This window comes from Rhinichthys klamathensis, unplaced genomic scaffold (assembly GCF_029890125.1).
Source record: "Rhinichthys klamathensis goyatoka isolate OS25496 unplaced genomic scaffold, OSU_Roscu_1.1 h1tg000110l_1, whole genome shotgun sequence".
Lineage (NCBI taxonomy): Eukaryota > Metazoa > Chordata > Actinopteri > Cypriniformes > Leuciscidae > Rhinichthys > Rhinichthys klamathensis.
This window is the reverse complement of record NW_026606648.1, coordinates 2,858,138-2,878,036: the sequence shown is the minus strand read 5'-3', so window position 1 is coordinate 2,878,036 and position 19,899 is coordinate 2,858,138. Positions and strand designations below refer to the sequence as shown.

Genomic DNA, 19,899 nt, shown 5'->3' with positions numbered 1-19,899 from the left:
TATTATAGATATTTTTGTTACACCACGTCACATTAAAATACCAAGCGTTGTTATTGTCTTGAAGTCTGAACATGAGAACATGAAGGGAATTTTACAGCTTATTCAGTCAAACTGACGTATAAGGATTATTTGTAGTGCAACCTCATGATTTGAAATGATTTGTTTTATTTTTTGTCTTTTTGAGTAGAATTTCCCCAAACCGGAATTGCCTCCCATAATCTAGAACGCAGAAGGCTCATTAGAAAAAAGGGATACTGGATGTGAGCGTTGTGTTGCCTCAAAAGCAAATGGAACCCGTTTTAAATCACTAAAGCTGTCTTCACTGGTTAGTTTACACAGATGTATGTGACAGTCCATTCACTTGAGTCTGCCAACAACAGAACAAACGGAAGAGTGAAAGAACGTTCACTTTAACGTTTGTTTGTGTCTCTGTAAAGACTTCAAAAGAACCTCAGCATTAGAAACATGGATGGTTTATTTTAATGGCGTCCCGGATCGCGTCGGAGGATTATACGGTATGTTTGTTCGGAGCATTTTGTTTTGTAAACGAGGCACAGTATAATGGTGAATTCACAAAGAATCTGACAGCAGCTGCATCGCAAACCGCAAGTAAATGATTTCATAATGCATTGTCAGTAAATTACTAATTATTTATATGGATAATGGTTAAACTTAACCTCAAGCAACATATTAAAAATCCATGTCATGACCCCTTTAAAAAGATTAAATCCGCTTGTATAACTTGTCTATTAGCACAGCGCTTAAAAAAGTACAATGGCAATACTGTGATTTTAATGAAAATATACTATGGTTTCAGCACGATATTCTTTGAAGTACAACAGAGCATTATGTACACACTGTACTTTGTACTGTTTACTTTTTTGTAAGGGCGACTCATCTTCATCTAGGAATTATGACAAACTCTTTCTATATTAAAAGCCGCCGTTCTCTTTCTCTCTCTGGTAACGCTTGTTTTAGCTGGTTCCATGTGGATGCTGTGACTGCCATTGAACAGTCCGTGTAAATGTCAGTATGCTTACCGATTGCGTGCATATATGTGTGTGTGTGTATGCGTGCACATTTATGTGTGTTCTGCAGGCTGTTAAATTAAATTTGTCAGACTCTAAAGAACCCAGCATGTCTGGGAGCCGTGAATATGTAGTCAGTGTGTTACATCTACATCAGCACCTCTCATCCACCCCTCTTGTATTGCAACGCAGTCTTCCATCCATCCACATCAAATGCAGTCTGTAGCGGCACTCTCTCTTCACTTTATTCTGACTATGGCGTGAGTAACAGAAATGTTCAACATTTATATTCATTGTCTATGTCAGATGGATGGATAGACCTTTTAAAATATCAGCTCTAAACGCTGTTTGTCCTGACAAAACACAAACCCTACAGATGTTAGATGATGTCATTTTATGTGACAGCCAATAACCAATAAAAGGCCAATATTAAAATTATACACTATTATATATCTAAATAAATTAAAACACTACACAATAAAATGAATCATTTTAAATGCTACTTGTGAATTTAGGCATCGCAACTTTATAATGTACAGTATGAAAAATGGATATTAAGATATTCATATTTTGATTTGATAACAGTGGAATTTTACAGTGTTATTAAATTATTAGTGTTTTTAAAGATCAAGTTTAAGTGAGCGTTAAGATAACGGCAAAGGTAATCTATATGTAAAAATAGTGGAATAGTGAGCAAGAACAAATTAAATATTCAATATCATCCGTGTGGCAAGCAGCGCGGGGCCGAGAGCCGTGGGAACAGAGGAGATCCCTGGGAGGAGATCCGGGAGGATAAAAGGAGGAGTGACAACAGTAAGGACGAGAGAGGACCAGGTCTGGACTATTTACGTTGTGTTTTGTTATGTTTGTGCTGCAGTCATCCGTAAAGGGCTGCCGCTTTTCTTTCGTTTTGTGTTTGTTTATTTTATGATATTAAAGTGACGTTCACCAGTTCCAGTCTCCTCCTCCTCTTGTCAACGAACCTTGTTACAATCTGATATACACTGATGAGCCAAAACATTATGACTAGTCACAGGTGAAGCAAATATCATTGATCGTTTCCTAACAAGACCACATATTAAAGGATTAGTTCACTTTTTAAAAAACTTTTGCTGATAATTTACTCACCCCCATGTCATCCAAGATGTCCATGTCTTTCTTTCTTCAGTCGAAAAGAAATTAATGTTTTTGATGAAAACATTCCAGGATTTTTCTCCATATAATGGACTTCAATGGTAGCCAAACGGTTCAAGGTCTAAATGACCGTTTCAGTTCAGCTTCAAAGGGCTTTAAACGATACCAGACGATGAATAAGGGTCTTATCTAGAGAAACGATCGGTCATTTCAAAAATAAATAAAAAAGTTAAAGTGTTATAGGCACAAATGCTCGCCTTGCGAACTCTCCTGTTCGAACTCGTTCATCAAAATGAACGAATCTTTTTTCGAGTCATTGACTCGTTCATCAAAATGAACGAATCTTTTTTCGAGTCATTGACTCGAAAAAAGATTTGTTCATTTTGATGAACGAGTTCGAACAGGAGAGTTCGCAAGGCGAGCATTTGTGCCTATAACACTTTAACTTTTTTATTTATTTTTGAAATGACTGATCGTTTCGCTAGATAAGACCCTTATTCATCGTCTGGTATCGTTTAAAGCCCTTTGAAGCTGCACTGAAACGGTCATTTAGACCTTGAACCGTTGCCCAGCAAAGTGCATTATATGGAGAAAAATCCTGGAATGTTTTCATCAAAAACATTAATTTCTTTTCGACTGAAGAAAGAAAGACATGGACATCTTGGATGACATGGGGGTGAGTAAATTATCAGCAAAAGTTTTTTTAAAAGTGAACTAATCCTTTAATGTCTGGGATTAGACAGTGAGAAAACAATCATTTCTTATAATCAACGTGTTGGATGCAAGAGAAATGGGCAGGGATAAAGATCTGAGCGACTTTGACATGGGTCAAATTGTTATGGCAAGGCGACTGGATCAGAGTATCTCTGAAATGGCAAGGCTGTGAGTTGCTCCTGGTCAGCAGTGCTGAGAATTTACCAGGAGGAGGGACAAACCACAAGCCAGCGACAGCGACCGAAGCTCATCGATGCATGAGGGCAACGAGGCCTATCCCATCTGGTCCAAGCCAACAGAAGGTCTACTGTGGGACAAGTCACAAAATTTTGGGAGGAACGTTGTATGGGGTGAATGGGGCTGCGTAGCCGCAGACCGATCAGAGTGCCTACGATGACCCCTGTCCATCGTCGAAAGAGCCTACAATGGGCACTGAAGCGTTAGAACTGGACCCTGGAGCAGTTAGTTGAAGAAGGTCGCCTGGTCCAATGAGTCCTGTTTTCTTTCAATCACGTGGACGGTCATGTACATGTGTGCCATTTACCTGGACAAGTGATGGTACCATGGGACGACGACAAGCCGGAGGAGGGAGTGTGATGTTCTGGGCAATGTTCTGCTGAGAACTCTGGGTCCAGCCATTCAAGTGGACGTAAATTTGACATGTGCCACCCAAGATATTATTGCAGACCAGGTACACCCCTTCATCATGACAATGGTGTTCCATGGTGGAAGTGCCCTTTTTCAGTAGGATAATGCAACCTACCACACTGCAGACATTATTCAGGAAAGGTTTTAGGAACATGATGAAGATGTGTTGCCCTGGCCTCCAAATTCCCCAGGTCTCAATCCAATTGAGCATCTGTGGGATGTCCTGGACCAACAAGTTCAATCCATGGCGGCTCCACTTCGCAACCTTCAGGACTTGAAGGGTCTGGTGCTAACGTCTTATAGTGCAAGATACCACAGGACACCTTCAGGGCAGGGGTCTTGTAGAGCCCATGCCTCAGCGGGTCGGTACTGTTTTGGCAGCACACAAAGGACCAACGGCATTTTAGGCAGGTGGTCATAATGTTTTGGCTCATCTGTGTATTGTCAATATTGATTTAAAAAAAAAGCTACATTTAAAAAATCTCATACAAAAGCAGACTGAAACAGTACATGAGGGTGAGTGACCAAAGACAGCATTTTCCTTTTTGGCTGAACTTTACATTTAAGTCTGCTCTCTGTTTACGGTCTTGTGCTGCTGACTTTCATTGCCTCTTTCTTTCTTCACTCTCCATCTTTCACTCTCTTTCTCTCTGACCAACAGGCCAAGTCTATCAGTAACAAGGTATGAAGTCAATTTTTGTTCTTCTCAAGGGAATTCTGAGAAAAATAGAGGATAGAGAAAGGGATGGAAAGATAGAGCAGGGGGAGACAGGGTTCTTCTTATAAACATCACAGCATGAGGTAAACCTCCTTTATCTGTATCAGGTACAAAGTATCTCTGTGTTCCACAGCTGAGTAACTGCACTAAAACACAAGCCATGCTGCTTTTATCCATCTAGAAGATACTGCTGGTTACAACGTAGTATTAAACACACACATTAACACGCACAACATGCACACATTTCATCATTAGCAGTTTGTCAAGCATAAGTATTATTACTTTTTTGTGCTGTGCTGTGCTGTGTTGATATATATTACCAGAAGATTTCAAACTTATTGATACAAAGATTGTCCCAATATTATGATCCCATTATGAATCAGCTGTATATTTTATTCTGTTTGAGAAAAAAATATAAGCATGATATTCTAAAGTATAAGTACATATATTGTTTTCAATTTTAAATTATATGCAATTAAGTTTTAAAAAAATAATTCAATTAAATTATATTTTATATTATAATTGCACTAGAGCAAAAAGAAATCAAAACATTTTTTGTAAAAAAGTATATATTATATTATATAAATGATAACATTATAAGAATATTAGTACATTATAATTATTTTATGCACCTGAATAAAATAACAAAAGAAAAGCATCACTCACAACCACAGACCAACATCCTGACAACATGCTAAAGAGTTTTGCGTACATTTTCTACAGAAAATATATATAATTAATATCGATAAAAAATAAATTCAAGCTTTTATCCAGCATGACTTACAGAACATCCAGTGCCCATATTTTTCTTTTTAATGTGTTTCCTAAGATTTAAACTGCCATGTGCTGCCAGTCGTGCTACAGGATATCCTTTAACACTCGTGGATTTGCATAACCATATATCATGTATTTGATCTGTCCTGATCAGCTTGTAATTATTTACAGTACATGTGTGCATATAAATTGTCTGTAAGAGGAGGGGAAATGGCAGTGTGTGTGTGACAGATCTGTTCCAGCAACATACACACACACTGCCACTTCCCCTCCTCTTACAGCTTGTCTAGTGCAGATTATCCCTGCTAACGACCGCTTACACAAATCTCTGTGCTTTAGACGGAGTAAGTGTGTGTGCGTGTGTGTGTGTGTGTTGGGGGGTGGAAATGTGTGCCTCAAGTGAGATGACAGATCTCATCAAACTAAACTGAGTAAGTGGCGTTAATTGATAGCAACTCCATCCCACACAGCCGAAAGTCATTGCTACAATGTAAGCTACACCAACGCAAGACGCATTTTTTAAAAGTTGAACTTCTTTTAACTTGAGCACCGCGTTTTTTAGAATATAGTGTCATTCCATTGAAAAACAATGGAAAAGTAGCGCAGTGAAATGAAAAAAATGCATTCTATGTGAACTGCCCCTAAGAGTGTTCATGGTTGTCAGGGCATTGTTATGTGGTTGCTGTAGTTATGTGATTGTTAGGGTGTTGTGAGTGGTTGCTAGGGTGTTGCTAGGTGGTAACATACTAAAACACTTCATAAGAGACACCTCCATTTTCTGTCATAGTGAAAATGAATTCAAAATTATGACCAAATCAATGATGTTCTTCACCAAATTACACTGTTTTCCAGCAAAAATGAATTCAGATTCATTTACAGCTGTCTTTTTATTTGTTTATGTTTTAAATTAAAACTGAATTTTTTCTGAAGACATTTTTTCTCACACAAGAAAATTGCAGGAAAACAAACACAGTCTGTCTTGGCTTGCAAAAACTTAATTACAAAAAGGATTTGGTTTTTTTTTTTCAAAAAGTCAAGTCAAGCCACCTTTCTTCTTATACAATACAGATTGTTTCAAAGCAGCTTTACAGTGATCAACAGGAAAATAATGATTCAATCATCTCATCTCAATTTATTTATAAAGCACAATTAAAAACAACCAGTTGACTAATGTAGCAATGTACTGTACAATTTTCAACAATCAATGACGCAAACAGAGTTCAATTCAGCTGTAAAGCAGCTCTAAAAATAAAAAAGTGCCATTGTTCAGCTGAAGTCAGTTCAGATTCAGTTCTGTTATAAAGATCATCAATTATTAAATTAGTTCAAATCGGCTATTAAGCAGCTCTGCGGAAAACAGTGATGTCATTGTCCAGCTCGATTTAGTTTTCATCTTATAGTGTCAGTACAGTCAAATCAATCATATTGTTGAATATTAAATGTCCCCAACTAAGCAAGCCAGAGGCGACAGTGGCAAGGAACCCAAACTCCATCAGTTGACAAAATGGAGAAAAAAGCCTTGGGAGAAACCAGGCTCAGTCAGGGGGCCAGTTCTCTTCCATGCTGCATCACAAGTCAGATGTCCGATTGTGGATTGGTATCATTCAAAATATTTAACCAGTTCCTTCTGCTTGAAGATCGGTTTCATCACGCCGGTATGAAGACAAAGCTGGCCATCGGGGTCTGTGCAGAGGACTTGTCTGGGTCTCGTGGTTTTTGATGAGGATCTGTGCCGATGGATTGTCTAGAAGACACGGTCTCTGCTGACATTCAGGGCTGCGTTTGAAGGGAGACAGCGAAATGCTAACGCGCTGTGCTAGCGATAGTGATTTAGATTAAAAGCATGATGTCAGATTCATGTGATTAGATAATAAAACATATATGGTGATGATCAAGTTATATTTAGCAATATAAACAACAAGGAATGATAGTAAAATAGAGGTTCAAAACAAAGCTATATGGAGCTACAAATGCAAACCACTTTTAGAAGCTTTCTAAAAGATTTTTCTAAAGTCTGCAGAAAGTCCTCACTGAAATGTGTTTGTAGTTAAGTTGTGCAGAGGTCAGATTCATGAAAATCTTCTTTAAACAAATTAAGAAATTTCTTAAGACAGAAGAATGTTCCTACTAGTGCAATTCTTGAAAAATATTCTCAAAAACGTAAACTTTTAAAAATAAATCTTATTTTTTTCTTAAGACGACAATTGTAGGCTTTGGTGTTATCTGATTGTATGGTGGTTTTTCCGAAAACAGCTCAAAGGCCGTCTTTTTTGTGCTGCCTGTTGATTACCATAATCATAACAAGCATGCACACTATATTCATCAGGACTGGCTTGATGTGAGTTTAGCACTCGGCGTCTCCCAAACCTGCATCAGCTTCACATGAGACAGAGAATCAACACCGGACTACATGCCAGAAGATGAGTGATGAGGTGTTTTGCAAGTATTTTTTCAAATATTGTGTTTATCGTGCATAAATGGCCTTTTCTTTTTGTCTGTGAACAGTATATGAATGAACAGTAACCTTAATAATTAGATGACTGGCTGTAATTTTCCAGCGAAGTTAGCCATCTTCAGTCTAGCTTGCTAATACACAATAATTATGTGTCATCTAAAAAAACAATTACAATGCCTAGTAATCTGTCGAGTTACAGATAATAGTAAATAAGGCAATCGCAGCATTAGCAAATTGTTTTTTGTGTCGATACACGACAATTTAGCAAAGCTTCCCGAGCTTCAGACACAGACGACACACTCTCTGGCCAAAGGTTGCAGCCCAGAAATGTCCCCAAGCACAGCAATAGGAGAATCAAATTAGAAAATACAGGCAGAGAACAATGAAGACAAACACAACCACTCGAATTGGAGCATAATTAATGAGTGTGAGGGATTATATTTTTTTATATAGTCTATAATTTATTATTTGGGAAAATCCTGCATAGTGCACTTTTAAGGCCCGGGTGTAGGGGACACAAACTAATGCAGGCCAAGTTGTAACACACATGTTTTAAAACTTTCCACACATGCCAGTATGACGAAACTTGGTGAATTTACTAGTTGCTATATCGACACTAGTCCTTCTCAAAAAATTAGCATATTGTGATAAAGTTAATTATTTTCCATAATGTAATGATAAAAATTAAACATTCATATATTTTAGATTCATTGCACACCAACTGAAATATTTCAGGTCTTTTATTGTTTTAATACTGATGATTTTGGCATACAGCTCATGAAAACCCAATATTCCTGTCTCAAAAAATTAGCATATCATGAAAAGGGTCTCTAAATGAGCTATTAACCTAATCATCTGAATCAACTAATTAACTCTAAACACCTGCAAAAGATTCCTGAGGCTTTTAAAAACTCCCAGCCTGTTTCATTACTCAAAACCGCAATCATGGGTAAGACTGCCGACCTGACTGCTGTCCAGAAGGCCATCCTTGACACCCTCAAGCAAGAGGGTAAGACAGAAAGAAATTTCTGAACAAATAGGCTGTTCCCAGAGTGCTGTATCAAGGCACCTCAGTGGGAAGTCTGTGGGAAGGAAAAAGTGTGGCAAAAAACGCTGCACAACGAGAAGAGGTGACCGGACCCTGAGGAAGATTGTGGAGAAGGACCGATTCCAGACCTTGGGGGACCTGCGGAAGCAGTGGACTGAGTCTGGAGTAGAAACATCCAGAGCCACCGTGCACAGGCGTGTGCAGGAAATGGGCTACAGGTGCCGCATTCCCCAGGTCAAGACACTTTTGAACCAGAAACAGCGGCAGAAGCGCCTGACCTGGGCTACAGAGAAGCAGCACTGGACTGTTGCTCAGTTTTGCATGTCATTCGGAAATCAAGGTGCCAGAGTCTGGAGGAAGACTGGGGAGAAGGAAATGCCAAAATGCCTGAAGTCCAGTGTCAAGTACCCACAGTCAGTGATGGTCTGGGGTGCCATGTCAGCTGCTGGTGTTGGTCCACTGTGTTTTATCAAGGGCAGGGTCAATGCAGCTAGCTATCAGGAGATTTTGGAGCACTTCATGCTTCCATCTGCTGAAAAGCTTTATGGAGATGAAGATTTCATTTTTCAGCACGACCTGGCACCTGCTCACAGTGCCACAACCACTGGTAAATGGTTTACTGACCATGGTATTACTGTGCTCAATTGGCCTGCCAGCTCTCCTGACCTGAACCCCATAGAGAATCTGTGGGATATTGTGAAGAGAAAGTTGAGAGACGCAAGACCCAACACTCTGGATGAGCTTAAGGCCGCTATCGAAGCATCCTGGGCCTCCATAACACCTCAGCAGTGCCACAGGCTGATTGCCTCCATGCCACGCCGCATTGAAGCAGTCATTTCTGCAAAAGGATTCCTGACCAAGTATTGACTTTTGAGTGCATAACTGAACATAATTATTTGAAGGTTGACTCTTTTTTTTTTTGTATTAAAAACCCTTCTTTTATTGGTCGGATGAAATATGCTAATTCTTTGAGACAGGAATTTTGGGTTTTCATGAGCTGTATGCCAAAATCATCAGTATTAAAACAATAAAAGACCTGAAATATTTCAGTTGGTGTGCAATGAATCTAAAATATATGAAAGTTTAATTTTTATCATTACATTATGGAAAATGTATATAGAAATATAATTGCGGCAAAATTAAAAACAAATCTCTGGAAGATTCATTGAACGTTTATTTATCCATAGCAAAAGTTATTTTTTTTACTTTGTTTACTTTACAATGTGCCCCTAATAGAACTATGCTATTCTATACTTTTATTAATTCTATTGAGAAACCACGAGAAAAGGGTGAATAAAGAGAGTCAATGTTCAGAAATTATTAATTATTATTATGTTTTGAACTATGCTGTATAGCTGTGTTTTGCGGTGTGTTTGTTGTCAAACTCAAAAATTACTTTATTTTTAATTATTTAAAAATGACATTATTTTATATTAAAAAAGTTCATATTTTTATTGTATTGACAAAATATTTTAGTTTGTATTGTATATTTTTTAAATTAGATCAGATAACATTTTAAGCTGTCATATGGTCATGTTACAATGTATGTACCACCTATGGGGCATGTTGTCACATTTCACTTCCATTCTTTTGGGGTAAATCAAGAAAAAGGTATACACTCTTTTAATGAAACAAAATCACATAATTGTACTAGACATATGGGAAATTAATGTGGGAAAAAATAAATACTCTGAACCCCAAGTGGATTAACACAAACTGAGAAAGTCAAAAAGTGTTAGCTTGTGCCCCGCTCTCCCCTACTTCATTTTCTGCGTTCCGCTCGCGGAACAAAAATTCTTAAAATGCTGAAAAACTATTAAAAGTAGGACAATGCAAGAGAGCTAAACAGAGATACATTAGATTAAACGTATTTTGCTTTTTAAACGCTGACTCTATGCTTTTTTTCTGTCTTGCTTAACACGTAACACACAACCTGTAGTCATGTGCCTCTCTAAGAGTTAAAAGCCTGCGGGTCGCAGAGCTACAGAAGAACGAGTCAGGGAAGAGCACCTCCACTTCATCAATTATTCAATGTTCCTATTTCATAAATCTCACATGAACTGTACTGTCCCACTTCCTGCGGAGAAAAACACCTCAAGAGTTTGTGGGAATTAGCGCAACATTGACCCACAAAGCAGCATCTACACATCGCCACCAATTTTTGAACATCAATATGCAACTTGACAATACAGCCTCTCTTATACACACACAAGAGCTGATCTGAGGCGAGCAGGCACTGCTGACTGTTCAGGACTGAAATAACTTTTTAGCTCATCAGCATCTGGATGTCATCTTTAATCAGCTGTCACTTCCTTCTTTCCCCTGATTGAATAATACTCCCTATTCTGCCTTTTTGTATTGGCCTTTTTCACTTTTCCTCTGCGTGAGGTAACTGGGTCCACTCACCCCATATCTGAGTGTCAGCGATGCTTTACACATATAATAGTTAGAGGAGTAGTTCACTTCAGAATTAAAATTTCCTGATCATTTACTCACCCCCAAGTCATCCAAGATGTACTTTCTTTCTTCAGTCGAAAAGAAATGAAGGTTTTTAAAGAACACACTGCAGGATTTTTCTCCATATAGTGGACTATCAATGGGTTGAAGGTCCAAATTGCAGTTTCAATGCAGCTTCAAAGGGCTCTACACGATCCCAGCCGAGGAATAAGGGTCTTACCTAGCGAAATGTATTTTCTAAAAAAAACAAAAACAAATATATTTACTTTTTAACCACAAATGCTCGTCTTGCACGTCCACGACTTCGCGGATTACGTAATCACGTTGGAAAGGTCAGGCGGTAACCTGACGTAGGCGGAATAGGGTGAAAAACTCCATCTCATTTTCTCCTGCAACTTCAAAATCATCTGACATCATTGATTTACCCCTATTTTTTTTTGTGTAAAGGGCGTTTGACTTAGTCTTTGCACAATCGCTTTGTAAACACTAGGTCTGTACTTCTGCCTACGTCACGCGTGACCTTAAACGTGATTACGTAATGTGTGGCGCATCGCAGCTAGTGCAAGATGAGCATTTGTGGTTAAAAAGTATATAAATGTTGTTGTTTTTTTAGAAAACGAGAAACGACTGTTTGTTTCGCTAGATAAGACCCTTATTCCTCGGCTGGGATTGTGTAGAGCCTTTTGAAGCTGCATTGAAACTGCAATTTGGACCTTCAACCCGTTGATAATCGTTAAAGTCCACTATATGGAGAAAAATCCTGGAATGTTTTCCTCAAAAACCGTAATTTCTTTTCGACTGAAGAAAGAAAAACATGAATATCTTGGATGACGTGGGGGTGAGTAAATTATCAGGAAATTTGAATTTTGAAGTTAACTAATCCTTTAACTCTATTTTCAAAAGTACTTTACGGTATGGTTGCAGTAGTGATAAGAATCCTCCACACTGTACAATTTCAACTATTTCAGATCCTTAGACCTTAGCATACATTTTCCCAATTCTCCCCTTCAGACAATCCTATAGGTAAAGTCCCGAATCTGATTATCTTGATGGTTCTACAGATTATCTTATCAGATTTTCCTGTGGTGTGATATGTTAAAGCTGCTGTCCGTAGCTTTTTTTGGGTTAAAAATTATCCAAAATACATATTTGATAAAATACATAACCAGCCAGTGTTCAAAACTATCTGCTTGCCTTAGCTCGATGCAAAACGGTAAGCTTGTAATAATGTTTTTAATTTTAGTGGTACTGGTGGATTTCCGCGGGAGATTCGAGCATGTCTTTGCGTCATTACGTCACATCTGTACACATAAAGAAGGAGTCTCGGCTAGTATAAGCTATATTGCGTGTGAGGATGTTGGAGGTAGAGATTTATAGCCTTTTCTCACAGCACTTGATATAATTAAACTTATCAATTTGATGGCGGATCCAGAAAGGTTCAAACGACGATCATCATCAGTGACAACTAGAGACTCACCCGCTGTAAAATGCAAAAGACTTCGTTCGGACTTCGGAGTGGCTACAGAAAAAAAGAGACTGCAACCGGACCCATGCGAAAACAAGGATAATATCGGAAGGACATTACATGATGTAGTCACGCAATGCTTGCTGACGTTGTTAACATTAACAATTAGAGAACATAGTATAGCTACTTTGCACGGTTTTGCGTGAAATGATAACTTATAAGCAATTGTTAGATTTAATCAGCGCGATTTACTGCAATGTCAGAACCAGAACAAAAGTGAATGTTTCTTACTAGTTCAGATGACATTTCCCGGTGAAAATTCTTATGTTGGTCATACTTCCAAAAAGAATAATCTGTGATTCTGAATGACAATATCCACATCGGCGCGGTGACTGACAGCTGCACACTCTACTCAAACACTGTGTTCATCCGCGCTGTGCCGTGTCGAGGGTGTTGAACTACAACCCACGTAAAGTTGATAATTCCGCGAATGACTGCAATTGCAGATTTCGAACAGAGATGGCGACAAAGAGGAAAAATGCCGGACTGCAGCTTTAAGTGTGATTGAATCTACTCAGAAGAACGTCGGGGACGCACCGATGTCAAATCGTAAATATCCAACATGTAGAATATTTACGATCAGAAATCGTGTTGTGTGGGGGGAACCCCGAGGACAAACACACATGCACTCTGTAGATTGTCACGTGGAACGAAGAGATACCCATTCAGAAAGCCAGCTGACGGAAGACTAAGAATAACACAACTTCATCCAAACCTTTTTCCTTTTTTTTTCTCCAATCCAAACACTATTATCGCCATTTCTTCTAGCCCATCGTCCGCCATGTTTGTTTAATAAGTCACGTTTGACCGTGAGAGATTTTGTGAGATTTCCCTGTTTTAGTCAGGAATCTGATTGTTTGTGAATGGAATCTGTTAGTGTGTGGTGTGCTGTTTTGGTCACATCTCGGCAGTCCACACACTACAGTAACATCCTGTTTGTGGTCTCTCACATTTTGAAAATCTGAAAAGATTTTAAAAATATTTTAGTGCGGACTTGCCTTAAAGCAACGAGGTAACATTTAAAAAAAAAATCCACTGTTCTTCAGGAAGTCTCTGGGCAGCAGACTGAATCTCACAGGCTAAAAGAAATCTCTTTCAAACAAAACCCTGACACTAAATAAAAATGACTTTGAACACTCTCTCTGTGTTTTTCTTTCTCTCTCTCTCTCTCTCTCTCTCTCTCTCTCTCTCTCTCTCTCTCTCTCTCTCTCTCTCTCTCTCTCTCTCTCTCTCTCTCTCTCTCTCTCTCTCTCTCTCTCTCTCTCTCTCTCTCTCTCTCTCTCTCTCTCTCTCTCTCTCTCTCTCTCTCTCTCTCTCTCTCTCTCTCTCTCTCTCTCTCTCTCGCAAAATGTACACTGTTTCCTGTCATTTTTCCTTTTTGAAGTCACTCTTGCGGTGTTTGATTGTATATGTGTTGCGGTAGTGACAGATCAGGCCTGTGAGGCTGACAGCGGAGAGTCATGCCAGAGAATCTCAAAGAAGGCTGCCTTATAGTCACGTGTCTGTGTGTAAAATCACATTCATTAGTGCCAAGTGAGTCCACTGAAGTGAACTGATGGCAGTGCTATTCTGTTTTCTCTGGGTTATTACTGTCTGTTTACATTCCCTTACACACAACGCTCAACACACACACACATCATAAATATAACCCCTGGCTTCCTTAAAGGATGTACTGTATGCTCAGTGATGCTGACAAATGAAGATGAATAAAACACACACACTGAGGACTGTTCACAGGCAGTTGACTGCTCGGTGAGGCTTGTTTGAAAAAAAAAAAAACACAGAATCCATTTTATTTTCATCTTACAAATCTTGTCTAGGTCTAGTGTTTTGATATGGTGAGCTGCAGTAGATAATCCAAGAGAGACACAAGACGATCAAACTAACTTTGCATGAACATCAGGGAAAACAAAGCACTACACGCTTAAACATATTGTTAATACTAGACAAGCAACTAAGGAAAACTCATTAACACAACAGGGAACAAGACGTATAACTCATTAACAAACATGGAAACTAGCAATGACAGGAAACTCAGGCAAACAGAGACAGAACAAAACCAAACTAGAACACAATGAAACTAACATACTCCTCCTGACAGTCGTACTATGTATACTCTTTAAACAGCATTATGGTAAAAATGGAACACTATGGCAACAGATTTCTTGCCTGTATGTGACAGCATTTTGCTTCAGGAACTGACAGAACAATTTACGATTCTTTGCAACCTTTAGCCACTGCCGAAATTCACTCACTCCCGCTAAATGTTTACTCTTTGAATTCTTGCACCCAGGAACAATACAAATCAACACCATTATGACTAAAAGTTTGCTAAGAAGTATTTCCTACTAAAGAAAGGCTGTATTTGACTCTGGTTAAGCGTCATAGCAGACTGGTGGGAGTGGCCTTGGACGGCAACATGCCCAGTGCATTATGGATGTCAGAAGCCATGTTTGATGTCGATGATGGATTTGGATTTCTTGCCCGACATTATTTACCAGATTGACCAGCCGTTTGAATTGTCTGTCACAGATTGTGTGACTTCGCCAATTCCTGTGGAGGTTTTTTTTTTCTTCTGTCACTAATCTAATTATTACTATTTGGTCAAATTAATGGCATTTTTTTCTTCTTTTAAATTAACTAAACATTGGGTCCCCCAAATTTAATTTTTTGGTTCTTATTGGGGTCTGGGACCCCCCAGTCACCCCTCAATTTGAATACTTCTAGTCAAGTCAAGTCAAGTCACCTTTATTTATATGGTGCTTTTTACAATACAGATTGTATCAAAGCAGCTTCACAGTGATAACATGAAAATAATACAACAAAGTATGTTTCTAGAAGAAAATTGCGTCATCGTCCACCAGATCAGATCAATAATATTGGCGGTAAGGCAGATCAATAATATTGTTGAATATTAAATGTCCCCAACTAAGCAAGCCAAAAGCCAAGGCAACCAAAACTCCATCAGGTGACAGAATGGAGAAAAAAAACTTGGGAGAAACCAGGCTCAGGTTTGACTAAAACACATACTGAACATATTTCATTCCTTCTCAATCATTTTATATCATTGTTCACTTTCCTGTATAATAAAAAGTCCAAAAAAGGCCTTGTGCTTCTAATTCACATCAGTGAATTCCCGGTCTCAGCATTCAAAGCCACGCTTGTCCTTTATTCCACCTTTTCTAAATTCTCCTCCATCATTCTGAAATAAGAAACTGATGGCTGCTCAGGTGACCTCCCTTGGGCAGCTCCTCTCCTCCGCTCCAGAAGCAGCAGAAGAGAACGTATCTGGGAATGCTGGGAGAGCGTCCCGGCTGCCAGTGTCATGCTCCAGAGCTCAGCTGTAGGGTCCTACAGGACTGACATGTATTTCTCATCTGTGATAAAGGGCTCTACACTTCTGATGTGAGACTATGCTAAAAAAGATGAGTAGGACACGAATTTACCACCCAATAGGCCAATACACACTACTGATAAAGGGCCTGACGTCTGATTTGAAGTGCACAGTACAGCGAAGAGAAGATCGTATGAGATCTAAGGCATGGGCTGCACGGAGACAGTAAGGGCTATCAGTGTAGCTGCAGGCACTGTGAAGATGAAGAACAATCTCTGAATGCAAGGCACAAGACAGCACATATAGTTACGATTATTCAATACAAGGGCAGCACCCATAAAAACACTATTTTTGACAGTTAACACACAGACATAAAGATCTACAATTAAAATGCAATGCAAAGTGTTAATATACCGTAAAAGTTGATCTTTTGAACACTCCTTATGAATGTTTGATATTTAGTAAAATGCTTTCTTTATCTTTATTTTGTGTGACGTTACAGTATGACAAATTATTTCTTACTCATTTGAAAATCCATGCAAAAAATTAAAAATCCTGCAAGTCTGGTTTATTATTCAGACCGTCTCAATCTCATCACTGCCATGTGCCACACAGAGATGAACCAATCAGGAAAAAAAATCATTATTTATTACCATGTCTGCAGGCAGCCAGTTATAGATAGATAGATAGATAGATAGATAGATAGATAGATAGATAGATAGATAGATAGATAGATAGATAGATAGATAGATAGATAGATAGATAGATAGATAGATAGATAGATAGATAGATAGATAGATAGATAGATAGATAGATAGATAGATAGATAGATAGATAGATAGATAGATAGATAGATAGATAGATAGATAGATCTTAGGCTAAAAATAAAGGATTTAAAATATGAAGCATCTTTAGTTTTTATTAAGTTCTTTATCTTTGGTACATTTGAATCCCCATTAGCATAGAGTCCAGAAGTGCTGTATGTGGCATGCTTGAGTGTGCATGTGTGTGGGGGGGGGGGGCATCAAAAATAAACATAACCCCCCAAATGCACATTTATGAAGGGAAAAAAAAGTAATTTACTCAAGATAGAGTACAGATGGCCATTCAGACATTTGAGTATGAAACACATCAAGTCCCAGTGCATTCTGGTCACCATACTACCAGTCACACTTAAAACAGCATCAAAGTGTTTTGGCTGATAGATGAAGACATGAGTAGAAAAAGTGTGACGGTATAAGCCTGGCAGATACAGATTCTATGCATTGCATGCAACCCAGAAATGAAGCATTTGCAGTGGTGTGGTCTGTGGAGGAAGAAGATATTTCTCTGTTTCGTAAAAATACACACACAGCTCTGAATTAAAGGACTGTTCAGAGTGTAAACGAAACCTGAAGGAGCAGCCAACAGTCTTAATGAGGAAAATGGCTCAACATACTAAAGTCAATGGGAAGTTTGCTCATTCTTTCACTTCCATTTTCAATTACAACTCAGAACCATACTGGATATAACAGGAAATGTTACCCTTGCCCATAAAACCTTAAAATATAAAATTCTGCTTCTAAATCCGCATCTTTTTAGAGCTAAAATCTCAGATCAAAAGCCATTCACATCACTTATTGTCATACTTGTACAAATTCATGTTTAGGGGCCTCTATATTCAGTGCCATTCCCCTATTGATTTTTTTGTTTGTTTGTTTGTTTGTTTGTTTGTTTGTTCTTGTTTTTGTTTGTTTGTTGGAGTATTTTAGCAAAAAATGCTTTTTGAAAAACATATTCTTGTTACTTCCTTTGACCTAAATTCACAAGATTTATGTGATTTAGGCACACAGATCTTACACGTGTGCTGTTTTAACACACCTTTATTAATAAAAACATAATTCCAGCATTATTCTACTGTAAAAGTATACAGGCATATTGTAATATTTTGTATTTAATTACGTCAAATGCATGTATAATTTTCTTACTGTATATGACCATGTAACTTACATTACAATTAACATGTTTTTATTATAGAAGTTGTGCCCAATAATTTTCCTGTAATTACACAAAAAAAGTCACAGTGCGTGTTGCTCCAAAATTAGTGTTATATGAAATGAAAGAGTTACAGAACAAAAGCGGTTATATATGTAGGCTACCCTACATTCACATGCACACATTTCCGCGCGGCAGAGCATGTTACGCGCTATAACGCAACACTACGTGACGTCATAATTGCCTTAGTCTGATACAGTTAATGCTGTGAAAACAGGACGATTTATTTACTATGACGTGTTATGCTTGTGCATAGGCTACCTCGCCTTTGATTAGTGCCTAATAACTTCTCCCTTTCCACGTCCCTATCTTGACGCTCCAAAAGCCTAAACGTATAAAACAATATAAAGTCCATCTGTGTGTTTAATAGGATATACATCCATCCTCGTTCTACATCTAAAATTCAACGACCAGGCTTTAACAGTCTCACAGTCAACAGTTCACTGACGCTCCTTCTGGTCACTTGAGTGCGGTCCAAATTCCCCGCAGCCTTAGGATCGATTGCAGTGACATGTTGAGAATTAAACCCATTCCCACCAGATGAAACAGTGAGAGATGAGACAATAACGCATAATGACACCACTGACATATGCTTTAATCTACATAGCCTACTGGAAATCATATTTGCAGTAGCCAGCATCCAAACCAGCGCGTGAGCCAAGCAAAAACACACACAGCGTCCAACAATTGCATGAACTGTCAATTATGTGCACGCTTACCTCGAGAGTTTCACGGCGCGGATAAACACAGTTTTTCGGGAAAACAGCCGGGTACAAGCATTAAATCCGTAACGGTGGAGGGTGTGTGGACCTCAGCGGTGGACTCTGTTGGGGTCTCGCAGTGTGAACGGAATTAAAGCCCGGGTTGCGGTGGATAGGACGTCCCCCTACTGCCGAGTCCTCTCACTACCGCGCGCGCTTCAGCGTCTGCACACACAGTCCTGCTGCAGCATCAGATGCTGAGGAAAAGCCGGACAGCTATAAACTACGGAATGGATTACTGAGTCAAACTACAGCAGAGCTTCAACAGAGGAAGCTCACGAGAAGAAAACAGGGGTTATGATTTATAGTACGAGTTAACCTGCGTGCATGTTTTTTATTATGACATATATGCAAATGCATTAGTCCGGTATCAACAAAGGCACAGGGAAAAGAGATAAGACAAAAAAAAAACAAATACGTGATTATAATTATATATGATTTGTCTACTTCCTTCAACAGTCTCTGGTATTTTCCATAAACATAATAGGCTATGCTATTTCACAAATTTGTTGGCCCATATAATCTTTAAGCTAATAAGGTTAAAGGTAGGCCTATTTGGCTTGCTGTCTGCAGTGGAGGGGCTCGAGGAAGCAGCTTCAACTCAAGCTTAGATATACCCCCCAGTGGGACTACTAATGCTTGGATGATGAGCATACAATATATGGTAGCAAAATGCCTAAATTATGTTGGTGGAGTTGGGGAGGTGGAGGGATGCCAACACAGCTTGATGATTGAAAGATTAGATGGGTTTGGTCCTCTCGAAATTATGTTTAGGAACTTCACAAATTATATACGCAATGGTTAACATAGGTAGCCTTTAGCATCGCATATAAGTTGTCTGCCTCATACGGTAGCCTAATCAGTATCCCCATCGGATCGTAAGGAAGTTAGCCTATTTGAAAGTACTCGCTGGTGTCTGAAAGTGAGTTTTGAACTGAAAATTATTTAAAATGTCTTTAATGTTAAAGTTAGCTGGTGGTCTGATGTGATAACATGGGAAATGAACAGCAGTGTTGACCATCTCCTGACTCAGGTAAACTCTGCCTTGTTCACTCCTCAAGCCCCAGTTTGCTCGCTTTGGACAAAGGTCCAAAGGTCCGTTGGCCCCGAGGAAGTCCCGATGAGGCCCGATCAAGCCTCAGAAGAAACAGTGGAAACACAACTGGCCCTGGCACTCACTAGCACGCTCGCTTTTGGCCCGACAGTGGAAACACGGCAACGAGTCCCACGCTCAGATGGTATTCACGTATAGATGTCATTAGAGCAGGG

The 19,899-nt window shown here is 38.9% G+C and overlaps 1 protein-coding gene across 5 annotated transcripts in view; it reads right to left on the bottom strand.

Moving 5' to 3' along the window:
* Positions 1-18,819, bottom strand: part of dlgap1b (discs, large (Drosophila) homolog-associated protein 1b) — a 161,980-nt gene extending 143,161 nt beyond the window's left edge. For 3 of the 5 annotated variants that reach the window (XM_056254153.1, XM_056254157.1, XM_056254155.1), the window contains exon 1: positions 18,589-18,818. The gene's annotated coding sequence lies outside the window, so the exon portion shown is untranslated. Of the gene's footprint in view, positions 1-18,588 lie in introns of all 5 variants that reach the window. The other 2 variants (XM_056254158.1, XM_056254156.1) reach the window with 2 other exon arrangements.
* Between the last annotated feature and the right edge of the window lie 1,080 nt (positions 18,820-19,899).